This window comes from Henckelia pumila, chromosome 2 (assembly GCF_033568475.1).
Source record: "Henckelia pumila isolate YLH828 chromosome 2, ASM3356847v2, whole genome shotgun sequence".
Taxonomy (NCBI): Eukaryota; Viridiplantae; Streptophyta; class Magnoliopsida; order Lamiales; family Gesneriaceae; genus Henckelia; species Henckelia pumila.
In genome coordinates, this window is record NC_133121.1 from 75241556 (window position 1) to 75259729 (window position 18174).

Genomic DNA, 18174 nt, shown 5'->3' on the forward strand with positions numbered 1-18174 from the left:
TTCGTAAATATATATTTAATTCATACATGCATTTTTATTAGATATATAAGTATTATTTTTAAGAAAATAAATTAAATATATATTTACGGACAAATTTTCATGAAAATAAAGAAATAATGAAAATTTTTATGTTCATGCATCATGTAACAATTTTTATGATAATTTTAAATGCATGTTAAGAAAAATATATTTTTTATGGAAGTTGAAGTGAAGGTGGAAAGTGATGTGGTTGGAGGCCGGGATACCTGGGCCCGGTGACCTTCCTAATGATGTATAAGTATGATGAGCTTATGGATCCAGCTGAGAGGGCTGGTGAAGTGGCAGCACAGAGGTGGAAACCCCATCGCCGCGTACGTTGGTTTATAGATTGATCAATCGCTTAGTATGATGCCACCGACATGGATACGACCTATTGAGAACTAAGAAATCATGATAAGTTATTTTATGAGATTTATTAAGTATGATGATATATGTTTAGCATTATGATAAACCAGTATAATTATTTTATTTCAAGTTTATATGCATATAATTTTAAGATCATGCACGTATAATTATTATTCACGTATTTTATATAATGTGTGCTTGTGTGTGGTTTCATTTTGTTATATAAGGATAGAACGTGCTGAGCCTCTAGGCTCACTAGATTTAAATGGTGCAGGTGAGCAAAATGTCAATAAGGATAATGTGTTCCCGACTGGCGGCGAGGGCGTATGAGTTTCCAGGCGGCTAGAACCCGTGACCATTGCTCTATCACGATATTTATGTTGAGATATAAAATATGTATTTCCGCACATGTTTTATTATTTTGGATTGTTAGTATATGCATGAATTTTAGATTTAAGTATTTATTTTCTAAGTTTTCATGGATTTTTGTGAAAGAGATATTATTTAGGAATTTTATTATGGAAATTTTTATAAATGATTATTTAGTAATTAATTTTAGGTATTTAGTTGCATGCTTGTACTTTTATTATTATTTATGTTTATCGTGTAGATGCATATTAAATTAAGAAAAGTTATTTTTTAAGTATGATGTATATATATATATATGTATTGCATATATATTTTTATATTCATTATTTTATAATTAGAGATAGAGAAAAAAAAAATAATTCAGTAGTAGTTTTAGGATGTTTCATTTGGTATCAGAGCCATGGTTCTTGGAGGGTGACTAGTCTGCTTCTCGGAGCTCAGAAGCCGCACTGCCAGTCTGTAAGTTTTAAATGTTTTAAATTATGATTTATGCATGGGACACAGGAGTTATATTTTCAATGATTTATGAAAATGAGAATTTAAAGTTACGACAGTCTTAAAGTCATAAATATTAGTTATGCATTGCGATTTACGTGGGGAAATATGTGGTGGTGCAGTATGCCTCCTAGACAGATGAACCGACGCGGGAATCTTCCAACTCCTCCTCAGCAAAATTCGCTCACAGCACTGGAGCAGGCCAGTGCTAATATGATGACAGGGATCACCGCACTGTTGGAGCAACATGCAGCACGACCCCGACTTACACACGACGAGGATGTTGCGGAACGGTTTCAGAAGAAAGGACCGAAGGAGTTTTCTGGTTCCACTGATCCACTCGTGGCTGAGGGGTGGATCCGTTCCTTGGAGACCATATTTGCTTATATGGGACTCACTGATGCCGATAAAGTAAAGTGCGCGGTGTACATGATGAAAGACGATGCAGCCCTTTGGTGGGAGGGCGCAGTTCGAGGTGTGAACCCACAGACTTTGACATGGGAGGAGCTCAAGCGGATGTTCTTCGCCAAATATTTTACTGAGGATGTGCGCAGCCGAATGATTCGGGAGTTCATGAGTCTCCGGCAGGGGGACAAGACGGTGGTTGAGTATATCAAGCAGTTCGAGAGGGGTGTCATTTTGTGCCCCTGATTGCTGATAGTGCCGAGGAGAAGATGAGACAGTTCATCGATGGGCTTAGGGCGGAGATCAAGCATGATGTACGAATGATGGACGTCACCACTTATGAGGCAGCGGTGAGTAGGGCACTACGATCCGAGGATGGTAGGAAGGAGATCTTGAGGGAGCAGCAGAGGAAAAGGCAGTTCCAACCATCGTACCACGAGTCGTATCCACAGCAGGATGCAAAGAAGCAGTCCATTGGGCCGTTGAAGGGCCCAAATCCACCGAGACAGCAGGGAGCTATCGTTCCTCGTGCAGAAGCACTACCTCTCTGCTAGAAATGCCAGAAGCCCCATCCAGGACCGTGCATGAAGGGATCAGGCATGTGCTACCATTGCAAGGAACCGGGACACATTATGCTGCACTGTCCCAAGAAGAATGCTGCCGGACGAGTCTATGTGATGCAGGCGGAGGAAGCAGTGCCGGATACTTTGCGCATCACGGGTAATTTTACTTAACGCATTAAAATTTGTCGTTTTTGGATTGCACTATTCGGGACTACGCGAAGAAACTTGTTATTGCCTAGAGTTCGTTTCAATTTCGAGGACGAAATTCCATTTAAGGGGGAAGAATTGTAACGCACAAAAATTCGTCACGTAAATCCGCATGCATAACTAGGGGATTTAATAATTTTAAAATAATGTAAAAATGTGTTAAATTGTTTTTATGAATGATTATTTAAATTATGTGATTTATTTGCATGTTTTAAATAATTTATTTGGGCATTTAAATCTGTTTGATGTGATTTATGAATTTATTTGAGAAAGTTTATTTTATGATCGCGTAGGCGGGACCGTGGACGGACGAGATGTTAGTTTTCACCCAAAATATTTTATGAGATTTTTAGGAGCCTTAAAATATTATTTTAAGGTAAGATTTTAAGAAAATTATGGTATTTATATATATGTATATTTATATGTCCGTTTTTACCCAAAATAAGTCATTTTAATGACTTTTATTAAGCTTTAAAAATCCAATTATTTATAATTTCGGGATTTACTTAGTTTTAGAAAATTAGAATGTATTTTTTTTAAAAGTTTAAAATTTGAGTATTTAATTATCCTAATTATCTATTTATTTATTAAACCTAGATTATCTTAAAAATCTACCCTAATCCTCCTACCTCCATTCACGTTTTCTTGCTAGCCGCCTCCTCAATCTTCTCCCACTCCCTTCATCGTTCCTTCAACAGAAAACCCACCCCATAGCCGATCGTTAAAAGTTTTTGGAGTTTTTGGAAGATCCGTTCGTCCCGGCGAGCCCGATACGTGTCGTTTACGTCGTTTCGTCTAAATAATTCTCAAGACACGTTTTGATTCCCTTCTTGAACACCATTTAGATCATATTACAAAGTTTTTATGCATGAATGATATGATAGTTCATGTGTATGTGAATTGAAATGAAAATACTAAAGCTCATGCATGAATTCACGTTTTTACGCTTTTTGGCTTGGTTTGATTCATGTTTCTGGCGATGGAGAGTTCGAGCTTGCTGTCCTATGTTTCATGGGTCTAGGAGGGTCCCTTAGGGTCACTTTGGCTAGGTGGTTTGACCTTATAAGTGGCTATACAAGGCTGGAAACCAGCTGGTGCAGAAGCATGCGCGCATGAAGCTTGGTGGTTTTAAGAGCTTTGATCGAGCCATGATGGGCTTGGTTCGAGCTGAGGGCTAGGGGTTTCGAGTTAGGGTCCTTAGGGGTTGGTCTGTAGTGTGGCTCGGTCTTAGTAAGGGCTGGGACCAAGGCTTGTTGTGAGTGTGTGCAGGGGCTGGTCGCGCCGGCCATGAGGAAGAGGGGATCGGGTTGCATGGTTAAGGGGGCTGGCTGGACTAGGGCCTGGTCTGGTCGGTCTGGCAGGACCCTAGAGAGGTCCTGCCGGGGATGCTCCGGTCATGGGTGACCGGAGCATGGAGGTCGAAGTGGTGGGTAGGGGCTGCGGCCGTGAGGAATGGTGAAGGGGTAGGGTACTGTTTTCCTTCCTTGGGTTCCATGGGCCGGGCTCGTTTTTGGGTCCGGGTCGGGTCTAAATTGATGGGTCAAATTATTTTAGTTCGGGTCTAGATTTTTATTATTTGGGTTAGGGTATTTTATTTTAATTAATTAAGAGTGTAAATTATTAATTAATGGGTTGAGCTTGATTGAATTAATTAATTAGACTAATTTAATAGGCTTTAATAATTATTGAGGTGAGCCCACTTATTTGTCATGGACCGTGTGATCCATGAGAATTATTGGGTCAAGCTGTTTCGGATTTAATAATTTTATCGGTCTAATTTATAAGTTAATGGTTAGTTAATAATTTTATTAATTTAATTTTAAGTTAATTAGTTAATGGGCCTAAATTATGTTTTTAGAGAGCCCATTAGTTTCTCATGGGCCTGGGGGCCCATGAAGCTTAATGGGCCAGGTCAGGTTGGGATTTTTGATTTTTGAGCCAGTCTAGGAATTTTTGAGTTAAGTCTAGTGGTCAGCAGCTCGAACAAGTCCTTGGAAAAAATAAATGTTCGTAAATATATATTTAATTCATGCATGCATTTTTATTAGATATATAAGTATTATTTTTAAGAAAATAAATTAAATATATATTTACGGACAAATTTTCATGAAAATAAAGAAATAATGAAAATTTTTATGTTCATGCATCATGTAACAATTTTTATGATAATTTTAAATGCATGTTAAGAAAAATATATTTTTTATGGAAGTTGAAGTGAAGGTGGAAAGTGATGTGGTTGGAGGCCGGGATACCTGGGCCCCGTGACCTTCCTAATGATGTATAAGTATGATGAGCTTATGGATCCAGCTGAGAGGGCTGGTGAAGTGGCAGCACAGAGGTGGAAACCCCACCGCCGCGTACGTTGGTTTATAGATTGATCAATCGCTTAGTATGATGCCACCGACATGGATACGACCTATTGAGAACTAAGAAATCATGATAAGTTATTTTATGAGATTTATTAAGTATGATGATATATGTTTAGCATTATGATAAACCAGTATAATTATTTTATTTCAAGTTTATATGCATATAATTTTAAGATCATGCACGTATAATTATTATTCACGTATTTTATATAATGTGTGCTTGTGTGTGGTTTCATTTTGTTATATAAGGATAGAACGTGCTGAGCCTCTAGGCTCACTAGATTTAAATGGTGCAGGTGAGCAAAATGTCAATAAGGATAATGTGTTCTCGACTGGCGGCGAGGGCGTATGAGTTTCCAGGCGGCTAGAACCCGTGACCATTGCTCTATCACGATATTTATGTTGAGATATAAAATATGTATTTCCGCACATGTTTTATTATTTTGGATTGTTAGTATATGCATGGATTTTAGATTTAAGTATTTATTTTCTAAGTTTTCATGGATTTTTGTGAAAGAGATATTATTTAGGAATTTTATTATGGAAATTTTTATAAATGATTATTTAGTAATTAATGTTAGGTATTTAGTTGCATGCTTGTACTTTTATTATTATTTATGTTTATCGTGTAGATGCATATTAAATTAAGAAAAGTTATTTTTTAAGTATGATGTATATATATATATATGTATTGCATATATATTTTTATATTCATTATTTTATAATTAGAGATAGAGAAAAAAAAAAAATTCAGTAGTAGTTTTAGGTAAGTTCCTGTTGGGATAACGGACTTCAGAAATGGATTCAGAGCACTCGAATTAGTTGAATTGGTTCAGCAGGATCGGACGATCCGAAGAGGAGTTCGGAGGATCCGAAGTGGATCGGAAGCTCCGTGCCAGGATCGGAGGCTCCGATCGAGATCGGAAGCTCCGATCTGAACCGGGGCACACGTCATCGCTTATGTTAGCAAGGTGACATCATGGATGATGTAATATTGAGCGATCGAAAGCTCCAAAGGTGCGATCGGAGGTTCCAATCGAGTTCGGACGTTCCGAACCAGGTTCGGAGGCTCCAACATCGTCTATAAATAGAGGGTCCAAGAATTCATTTTCTCGCACCAATTTCCTCTCTTCTCTCTCGATTCCTAAGCCTTATAACTTAGATATAGGGAGATCTAGGCGTCCTACGGGGAATCCGGAAGTGTCTTAGTGATCTAGACGTCGTCGAGGAGCTATGGCCTAGTTGAGGCTATCGACAGCAAAGGGCTAACGACAAACGCAGGTATAGCTTTGGCATCCTAAAAATATTTAGGAGTATGCAATAGCTTAGTTAAGGCTTTTAGAGCTTGATTGTTGATGCATGGATATTTGCATTGTAGTAGCAGTAGACTGGACTAGTAGGCTTGGAGTATAGGCCAGTGGAGCTAGGTTGTCCAGCAGGGTTAGAGTTACGTAAGTACTGAACGAGATAACCGACATGATATATTTTCATGTATGTTTCATGAGTATGTGCTATATGCTTTATCATGTTTTAGCATGTTTGACCGTCTTAGCACATACATGATTTTACGTGTGACTGCATCCGGAGAGATGTGAGTCATTGACAGTCTCCATAGGGAACTATGATCTCATTTTGGACTCGAGTCAGGTATGACAGTTTTCATATGGGACTGGTATCCTGTTTTGGATTCGGGTCAGAATGGGGTTGGCTCAGCCCTGATATGGAGTATACGAGTACCCCGCGGAGTAGCTCTCTAGCCGGTACTATATATTCTCGGCGCCTTGAGCAAGTGTTTTCACTTGAGTTTTAAATCATCTGTATGCGCATATTTGTATTTATATCATTACTTTGTATTGAGCATTCTAGCTCACGCCCCTGTGTTTGGGTATTGTGTACCTTGTGGCGGGGCAGGTTTGAGGCTGGACGGTCCAAGCGGCTCTCAGCAGGATTGAGCTTTGGAGAGTGCGGGGTTGTAGAGGGTAGGGATTTATTTACCCTGAACCTTTGATTTGGGTTGTATAACAGTACTTATACACTTGTGTTATTGTCGGTTGTATTCTGCCGATTGGATTTGTTGTATTTTAATTATCCGCTCTTTACGCTTTAAGCTTTTATTGCGTGCGCTTTTACTATAACTCTGATTATATAGTGGATCCGGGTTGGGTCACTACAAACCATATTGCGGACCATGTACCATCCTTGGACTTTTTGGCTTTGGGTGTCACATGCCCACCAGCTTCTGCCTGGTTTGTCCCCGAACCACACCGTACTAGGAGAGGTCAGACTCTGATACCATTTGTAACGACTCACTCTATCAAGACGAGTCTTTTCAGCGTGCTTATATCCTCACTCACACGTATCCTGGAACACTTTCTAGGGGGTCACCCATCCTAAATTACCCCAAGTCAAGCACACTTAACTTTGGAGTTCTTATGTGACGAGCTCCCGAAAAGAAGATGCACCTTCTTGATATGAGTTGTACATATCAAATTTTGTGTACCTCTCATTCTGGTTTGAGATCGGTTCATTCATGTCACCCATCACCCATTCTTTTTTGGTGGGGTTTCCATCTTTCAGGATTAATCAACCATATTGTGGACCATGTACCATCATAGGACTTTATGTGTAATGCCCCAATTTTATTATAATTACGTTTAATCGAGTTAATCAGGGTTTTCTGTAATTGAGGATTGTTTTGATATTTCGCAGAGGTCCACTTTTCAACTTTTGAGAAATAAAGGACTGAAATGCAAAAGTTGGATATATATATTATTATTAGAGGCAAGTTGACCATCACCCATCACCTCACCATCACTCTCTCCTTCTTCCTTCCTCCCCATCCGTGCGTACCATTCAGCAGCCATGAGAGACGCCTTTTTGAGCTTCCTTTCCGCTCGATTCGCATGATCCGACCGTTAGATCTTTATTCCGAGTTGAGATTCACGATCACCGTGATGAGGGCATCGTTTTGACGTAAGTTTTGCTTCGATCCTCAAACTTCGATTTTGTTGAGTTGTCAGAATTTGATAATCTTGGAGTATGTCGTTCTTGAGCTAGTATAGATCGTGTATTCGAAGTCGGTTTGGAAAAAGAACAAAGTTTGGATTTTATATGATTTTTGAGGCATATTTTCGAAAATGATGATTTTGATTGAGGTTGGATTTGAGTTGTTTTGATGGATTGTGATGATGATTGAGTTATTGTGATTGTTGTTTGATGGTTTGTATTTTCGGATAGTCAGTTTATAGCCGTTATGCCGTCGAAATTGAGTTTGATTTATCGGTTTTGGTTCGGTTTAGTTGAATATCGAATTTGATTGAGTTTGAATTCCGAGTTGATATTGAATCCGTATTCGATGTTGTGACAGTTGATTGAGGATTTGGGAGTTGATCGAACTTGGAGACTTGTTTATCGATTGAAGAATTGAAGACGGTATATTATTGATTATTGTATCGACTTTGAGTTTGTTATCCGAATAGACTATGATATCGAGTTATCTCTTGTTGACAGGAATCACTTGAAGCTTTGAGAAAAGGTAAAAGTCGACAATGAAACGAATGGGAACGAATACTCGAGATCGACTTATTCTCGAGTTCCCGAAATCACATACTACATGTTTATTTGCTTGAGTGAATTTGATTGTTATTCTATTTTCACTTGCATTCCATATTGAGCCGATTTCTTGATTCGTTTTGAAATTAGACGATTTAGGGAGCTATATTGAAGTGGCTTTGGATTACGAGTTTTTCCAATTGCCAGAATACTTCTTATAGTTGCTCTGAAGTCTAGGGGTTGAGTTGAACGACATCCAACCCGAATGGGTGTGTCGGTGAGTGTTGTGAAGACTTGGCCCCGGGATCCCAACCGAATAACGATTGATATTTCGATTATCTGATTTGATAGTCCCAAGTTTTGAAGTCATGCATTCATTCATTCTCATTTTGATTTGTTACTGATTATTACATTTCAATCTGAGGTGTTTACTTGATATTGCATGCCTGTCTCTTTTACTTAGAAATTATATTTTTAACCGGTTTATCCGGCTGTTGTCTTTGTTTGTATGTGTACTTGGCAACAGGAGGATCAGGAGCTGGACCAAGTCGTTTGGGTTAGCTCGGGGTGTGATGATAGAAGTGAGACACCGTGTATCTTATGGTCGTACCTTTTGGATTTGTACTGTTTTGTTTAGTCGAACGAATTCCTACCGTCAAACTTGTACTGTTAAACATCGTTTTGTTGGTGTTTCAACTCCTTAGATCTCATGTATTTATGATGTTTGAACCTTGGTTGCTTGAGTTTTTGAGTTTAGTTTGTTAGACTTTTCTTTTGTGCCCTGGAGTTCAGCAGTTCAAGAGGGCGGTGCGGGCGCGCGGTTCTTGGCGCGGGCGAGCCGTTGTTTTGCGAAGGCTCGGTGCGGGCGCGCCTGATTATGGCGCGGGCGCGCAGTGTTTTTTTTTTTTTTTTAAAAAAAATTTGATTCGTTTTCTGCGGCTTATTGTGTTCGATTATGTTTAATTATTCGATATTAGAGGATTAGAAACGGGGTCTCACATTATGGCTCCAGGTGTCACATATAGGATCTCCAAGCATCTCCTGCGCTATCCAACCTGAGGCCCTCCCCGTCGAATAGGGTGTCCAATAATTACAGAAATAAAGGACATGAGCGAACTGCGTTCATCACGAGAGTATGAGTATACAATATTATATGTGCATGAATACAAGTGTACGGGTTACCAAGACTCGAGGTCAAGAATCTCAGGTCAAGAACAGACTCGGGCCCTAGGTATGTAGCACTCTGCGATGTCGCACCAGGAGGTGGCTCACATACCCAACAGTGGATATAGGTGAACTGATCATGAATCTACGTGTCTAACCATCCACTAACAGGATAAGGTGAAAACCCTACTACAAGATATTACAAGGATATAAGCTCAAGATGATCATGCATAAAGCGTAATAACGTGACATAATATATGCAGATAAAATCATTCCATATAAATCATGCAAACACATAATACATGCATAATCAGTCAAGGTATCTCGAACAGTACTTTCGTACCTTAATATAGCTAGGCAAGCTATACCAGCTCTATATCCAAGCTTATAATCACAAGATCACTAAACAATATCTAAAGGCCTTAACTTAGCTAAAGATACTCCCAAATTATTTATAGGATCTCGAGTATACCTCCGTTCATCGTCAGCCCTTTGTTGCCGAATGCCCTCAGAACTTGGGCACCACTCCGCTATAGCTCTGGAACACCTCGCCAACGCTCGAAACAAGCTTAGGAAGGCTAGAAACACCCCAAACTAATCAAGAATCGAGAGGAAATCTGTGAATTTTCACTTGAAAATGGGCTCCCGCATGCCCTATTTATAGGCCCCGATCGGAACCTCTGATCCCTGCGATCGGAGCTTCCGATCTGCATCGAGCACCACGTATCATGCATCTTTGACATGTGCCCCTGCCAGCAGATCGGAACTTCCGACATACGATCGGAGCTTCCGATCTCCACCGATGATGTCATCCTGCTGACCTCACTATTTTGACACTTGGCTGAAAATGATCGGAGCGTCCGATCTCCCCTGCTTCCGAACGCAACATAGCTTCTGAACTATCCTTTAACTCGGGACTCTTCGGGTTATTTTCGAACTTTCTGAATCCATTTTTCAATTCTATTAGTCCAATAGAAATTTCCTTAATAATGTGCTAACCTTTTAAATCACTTAATATTGAAAAATAGATCAGGTCTTAAGTAATCAAGATTAAACACTGATTCAAACATCATTTTATTACAACTGAACGTTATAAATTACAATTCTGAAACCAAAAGTACAGTCAAAAGTCAGAACAACTCAGTATGTTCTAAACGCATGCGGCTCTCTAGCTCCCAGGTGGCTTCTTCAGTGCCTCGACGCTGTCACTGAACTAGAACAAGAGGAATGACCTTGTTCTGTAACACCTTGTCCTTATGATCCAGGACACGCAACGGTCTCTTAACATATGTCAAGTCAACTGAACCTCTGACGGCTGTAAAACATGATACTCATCTGCCACATACCATCGCAACAGTGACACATGGAACACATCATGGATACTAGACAGATACGGTGGTAGTGCTAGTCTGTAAGCCAAATCTCCAATACTTTCCAAGATCTCGAAAGGACCAATAAGTCTTGGAGATAAATTTCCTTTGATATCGAATCTCAAAATACTATGGAATGGTGAAACTCGCAAGAATACCTTCTAGCCCACCTCAAAATGCAAAGGTCTACGCTTGGTATTCACATAACTGACCTGACGATCCTGTGCAGTTCTGATACGCTTCTTGATCTGATCAACTATATCTGCAGACTACTGTACTAACTCTGGTCCCTCTACCTTTCGTTCCCCAACTTCTTCCCAGAACAGTGGAGTACGACAGCACCACCCGTACAACGCCTCAAAAGGTTCCATTGCAATACTGCGGTGGTAGATGTTGTTGTACGCAAATTCTATAAATGCCAAATGACTTGCCAAGCTGGACCAAAATCCATAAAACAGGCTTGCAACATATGTAAGGCCCAAGATTATTTAATTTAATCCAGGATTATTTAATGTAATCTGAGATAATTTAATTTTAATTCGAGTATATTTAATTTGGGAATATTTAGATTTTTGATTTTAATTCTAATATTCTTAAATTATTTAGGATTGAAATTGAATTAAAATAAGGGTTGAGGACCAAAATGCAAATATTGAAGAATTGAGGGGCTAAACTGCAATTAGAATTGAAATTATCAGATTTCTATTTGATTACTCAGCATGTGCACGTGTAGACTCCATCTTTTCTTCAGAATTTCAGAATTGAACAAGGCAAAGCACCGAGCTCTTCTTTTGGCTTCTTCGTTTTTTATTTTCAAACCTTTGTAACTTTTGCTCCGGTTATCCGATTTCGATTTCGAAAAATGTTCTAGAATCCTTGCGACGAGGGCTTTGATTTAGTGTGAGTTTGTTACCTTTCTAGCATGTTTAAAGATTGAGATATGCTACAGATTAGAATTTGTTTATGTATGCATGTTTTGAGATGAGTTGTGGTATCGTATCGTCATTGGCGCAATGAACGGGTTTTGTTTTGTATTCGATATGATTTCCGGCATGTATATCGATGATTATAGCTGCTGATATGATGTTTAGGGTGATGTATTCAGCTGATATATGATTTACAAATGATTTGAATGACTAAAATGATTACGATATTTCATAGGTTACCGATTTTCAATCGCTACGCCGTCGATTCGTGTTTTGAGACCGTTTTGATAGCCGATTATTGAGCTGGAAAGTTCTTTGTTATGTTGTTGATATTGTAGCAATGTTATTTTCAGTTTTAGAGTTTATTCGGAGACTATTGACTCAAGAACCTCAACTTCAAGTTGAAGAAAGAAGTGACAAAGGTTTGAAGTGGTTTTGATTGACGATTCTTAATGATTTTGGATCGATTATAAAATGATAGACTTGAACGAGGTTTGTTATGTGTCTTTTGATATTGTGTTTCAGATTTGAAGCATTCCGAACCGAGAGAAACAAAGGTATAAGACGACATCGCGAGTCGGGAATTTTGATACTCAAGAATGACGTTTCTTGAGTTATTTCGCAAAAATCACATACTTGTTGTTGTTTTTGTTTTATTTTGATGTTGTCGATCCATCACAGGTAATGGATCTTTGATTTTGATATGATTATGATACGAGATGTTATAGAATTGATTCTATGCCGAGGTCGGAGGGTGACCTTATTTTCGAATCCGAAATGATTTCGATAGATGGATATCCATGTCAAGATCGTTTACGAATCTTGATGGCAATGAGGTTTTATGAATCAATTCTTAATCGATATATGCGTTATTTACTCTATTGTTGATTCGATTATGAATAGAGTTGATATGGTTTATTTGACGCTTTATATATGTCGAGTACACTGGGAATGATTTTTCACCGGAGTTTATCCGGCTGTTGCTTTGTTTTGTATGTGTGCATGGCAACAGAGGGGGCAGGAGCTGGTCAGCGACGACATTAACAGCTCAGGAGTGAGTTTAGCATGTGAGGACTTGGGTTTTAGTTAAAGTTGTATTGACTAGAAACATCAAACATGATAGCATAGTGTAGTTTGAAGAACACTTTTGAGTATTGCTATAGTTGTGTTGTTTATCGTGTTTTAAACGACTAGTTTGATGTAATAATCGCATGGATTGATGGTTGAAACTTACTACATGGATATATGCATGTTTGAGAATTATTAAACCATGACTTGAGTTGGTTTTGTATTGATTTTGATTGAATTTTGGAACTTGACAGCAATCCAAATCCTGCAGATTTTTGAATATGCCTTGCGCGCTCGAGCGCACGAATTCGTCGGATCGAGCGCAACATGTGATTTTCCAAAACAGAGAATTTGATTTTTGGGCGCGCTCGATCGCGTGAGTACGTCTGCTCGAGCGTAGCCTGAGAATTTTCAAACCCGAGATTTGAGCTTTTGGGGCTTGCTCGATCGGGCGAGTTCGTCCGATCGAGCGAGGTGCAAGTTAATTTTTTTTTTTGGTTTGAGTATTCTTTTACTTGTCTCGATTAATTTTTTATTAATCATTAATTTGCCTAAGATAAGATTAGCAACCCGAGGTCCCCACAACAGGTGGTATCAGAGCATTAAGTTTCTCGGACTAAGAATAGATGAGCGGGGTAGATCGAGTATTCTATTCTGATTTATTTATTCTTGAAGCATGTTTATTATCTGAATTTATTTACAGCTTTAAGATTTGCATGTTATCTGTTATCTGATATCAGTGGACACTGCAATTAAATCAGAACTCGATCTCTTGAGTAGGCCTTGTGTGCTTATTAGAGGAGAGACTGAAACAAAATTGTGTTATGATGTGATGATGAATTGTACACTAATCTGTTTGATTATCAGATATGCCTCCCCGACCAGCACCGACTACTAGACAGACTTTGGCAATGAATCAGCCAGAGCAAACTAATGCTGCACAGATACCAGTGACAACACCTGAACATGGACAGAGTAGTACTTCTGCTGATGTGTTTGGTGATGCTAATCCGATGGAGAAACTTCTGAAATGATTCCATTCATTTAAACCACCAACTTTGCAAGGAACTGAAAATTCTATTGACTGTGAGAATTTGCTGGAGGATATCGAACAGTTATTTGAATCCCTTGACTATAATGATGATCGTCGTGTGAGATTGGTGATTCATCAATTACATGGCCTTGCAAAGAGTTGGTGGATAGCGTCGAAGCGAGCGTTTGAACATCAAGGTACTGTTATTACCTGGTTAGTATTTCGAACTGCTTTCTATCAACGGTTCTTTCCTATTTCTTATCGAAAGGACAAAGAGGCAGAGTTTTCAAGTTTTCAACAGGGACAATTAAATATCGAAGAATATGTTGCAAAGTTCACTAGCTTGTTGAAGTTTGCTCCACATATTGCTATGAGTGATGAAGCTCAAGCCGATCAATTCATCAATGGCTTGAATCCTGATGTTTTCACTCTTGTCAATTCGGGACGACTGAATAACTTTGCCGATGCTTTGAATCGTGCAAAGGGGGATGAAGCAGGAATACTGAGGCAACGAGGAGCACAGTTTGTGCCACAGCCGATGAGACAATCGCAAGAGCAGCCACAAATTCCACCACCACCTCGATTTGATACTGGAGGTAGTAGTAGTGGTAAGAAAAATATCTTTAAAGGCAATAGCAAACAGTTTAAGCGTCCAGGTGGTAGCTCTTTGAGTTCAAGTGGATCCAAACAGTCGAGAGTTGGACAGAGGTCTGAATTATACTGTACCAAGTGTGGAGGATGTCATACTAGTGAACAATGCCGAGGAGTTTTTGGTACTTGTCACATTTGCAATCAGACAGGTCATTTTGCACGAGTCTGCCCACAGCGTGGTTTTGGAGGTGCACAGGGTACTGGATCATCGAGACCAGTGGCTCAATCAGGATTTTCTGTGCATTAATTTCAACCACAACCAGCAGCACAGGGTAGAACAGGAGGAGGAGGAGGTCAGTCAGTGAATCAACCTCCAAGGCAGTAGGCTAGGGTGTTTGCATTGACTGAGGAGCAAGCACAAGCGGCTCCCGATGATGTGATTGCAGGTAACTGTTTCCTTTATGGTTTTCCTGCCTATGTCTTATTTGATACTGGTGCATCACATACCTTTATTTCTGAGTAATTTTTTGCATTACATGAATTTCCTGTTGAACCATTAGCTACTGTAGTGTCTATATCTTCACCGTTTGGAAAAGGTTTAGTATCTGTGAAGTCTGTCAGGAATTGTGTACTACAGTATGAAGGTTTTGAGATTGAGCTGGATTATATTGTTCTTGGTTTATCTGATTTTGATTGTATTATTGGTATCGATATGCTAACCAAGTACAGAGCTACAGTTGATTGTTTTCTGAATATTGTAAGATTCAGACCTGATATGACTGAAAAATGAAAATTCTATGGTAAGGGTTCACGAGCCAGAATTCCTTTGATATCTGTTCTTTCTATGACTGACTTTTTACAAAAAGGGGCAGAAGGATTCCTTATTTATGCAGTTGATATACTGAAGACTAGTCCAAACTTGGCTGACTTGCCAGTGGTTTGTGAATTCGATGATGTTTTCCCTGATGAGATTCCGGGATTGCCTCCATATCGAGAGGTAGACTTCAGTATTGAATTGATGCCAGGTACGCAACCGATATCAAAAGCACCTTACCGTATGACACCTATTGGATTGAAAGAGTTGAAAGAGAAACTTGAATAATTATTAGCCAAAGGTTACATCAGACCGAGTGTTTCTCCTTGGGGCGCTCCGGTATTATTTGTGAGAAAGAAAGATGGATCGATGAGACTATGTATTGACTATCGACAATTGAACAAAGCAACGGTAAAGAATCACTATCCTTTACCTCGTATCGATGATTTGTTTGATCAATTGCAGGGTTCGTCAATATATTCGAAGATTGATTTATGATCCGGTTATCATCAATTGAGGGTAAGAGATGAGGATATCCCTAAAACTGCATTTAGAACTAGGTATGGCCATTATGAATTTATAGTCGTGCCGTTTGGTCTAACGAATGCACCAGCAGTTTTTATGGGATTGATGAATAGAGTATTTCAAAAGTATCTAGATGATTTTGTGATCATATTTATCGATGATATTTTGATATACTCTAAGAATTTGTGTGATCATCCTAATCACTTGAGAACAGTTTTGAAGACTTTGAGGGAAGAAAAACTGTATGCTAAGCTATCCAAATGTGAGTTTTGGTTGAAACAGGTGGTTTTTCTGGGTCATATTATATCAGGAGATGGTATTTCAGTTGATCCAAGTAAAGTTGAAGCTGTGATCAGTTGGCAGAGACTGACATCTGTGCCAGAAATCAGAAGTTTTATGGGCTTGCCAGGATATTATCATCGATTTATTCAAGACTTCTCGTCTATTGCAATGCCTATTACACAGCTTACACAAAAGAATGCACCGTTTGTGTGGTCTGAAGCGTGTGAAACCAGTTTTCTTGAGCTGAAGAAGAGGTTGACTACAACACCAATTTTGACAATCCCTTCAGGTACTGGTGATTTTGTTGTATATTGTGATGCTTCTCACCGAGGTTTGGGATGTGTTTTAATGCAAAAAGGACATGTTGTTACTTATGCCTCTCGACAACTGAAACCACATGAAGTCCGATATCCAATTCATGATCTTGAATTGGCAGCTATCGTCTTTGCATTAAAAATTTGGAGACATTATTTATATGGTGAAAAGTTTGAAATCTTTTCTGATCACAAGAGTTTGAAGTATCTGTTTTCACAATCTGAATTGAACATGAGACAACGAAGATGGCTCGATTTACTGAAAGATTTTGACTGTGAAATCAAATATTATCCAGGGAAGTCGAATGCAGCAGCTGATGCCCTAAGTAGGAAGGTATGTGCTTTATCCTTGTCTACTATAGGTGTATCTAGTTTGATTGAAGATTGTTGTATTTCTAGATATATGTTTGAGACAGATAGAAGACCAATGAGAATTTGTGCTATCAGTGTTGAGCCTGAATTATTGATTCGAATCAAGGAAGCACAGAAATCTGATTTGACTGTTTAGAAATCGATTGAAATGATCAGATCAGGACATCAGTCTGAATACAAGGTTAGTGATGATGATATTTTGTATGTGAATAACTGAATTGTTGTTCCCGATCTTTCAGATTTGAAACAGAATATTTTGAAAGAAGCTCATTGTAGTCGATTCAGTATTCATCCTGGAGGCAGAAAGATGTACACTGATTTGAAAACTCAGTACTGGTGGAAACAAATGAAGTCTGATATGACTGAATTTGTGTCAAAATGTCTGAATTGCCAACAGGTGAAGGCTGAAAGGAAGAAATCAGGTGGCTTATTATAGAGTTTGTCTATTCCTGAATGGAAATGAGACAATATTTCTATGGACTTTGTGACGAAATTGCAACAATCATACCGAGGATGTGATGCTATTTGGGTGATCATTGACAGATTGATAAAATCTACGTGCTTTATTCCCTACCGAATGACTTATCGTCATGATCAGATGGCAGATCTCTATATTCGAGAAGTGGTAAGACTACACGGTGTTCCAAAGTCGATAGTATCTGATCGAGATCCAAGATTCACTTCGCACTTTTGGCATAGCCTACAGGAATCTCTAGGTACGCGCTTACATTTGAGTACCCCTTACCATACTCAAACTGATGGTCAATCTGAACAAACTATTCAGACGCTCGAGGATATGCTGAGAGCTGTGGTACTTGATTTTGGTACTACATGGCAAGATTCTATACCACTCGTGGAATTTTCTTATAACAGTAGTTATCAGACGAGTATAGAGATGGCACCATTTGAAGCGTTATATGGGAAGAAGTGTCGGTCGCCATTATAATGGGATGATGTGTCTGAGGTACCTGAGTTAGGGCCGGATATGATTAGACAGATGACTGAGAAGGTGAAGTTGATACAGCAGAGAATGAGAACAGCACAGCATAGACAAGCCAGATATGCAAATGTTCGACGTCGGCCATTATCTTTTGAACAAGGAGAAAGAGTGTTTTTGAATATTTCACCGTTCAGGGGCACAGTTAGATTTGGCAAGCGAGGAAAGTTATCTCCACGATTTATTGGGCTGTATGAGATTCTTGAAAAGATAGGCAATCTTGCTTATCGACTCGCTCTTCATATGTCTTTATCTGGAATACATGATGTCTTTCATGTCTCGATGCTTCGAAAGTATATATCTGATGACGCTCATATCTTGCAACCTGATGAAGCTGAATTGGATAAAACTCTTAACTATTTTGAACAGCCGAT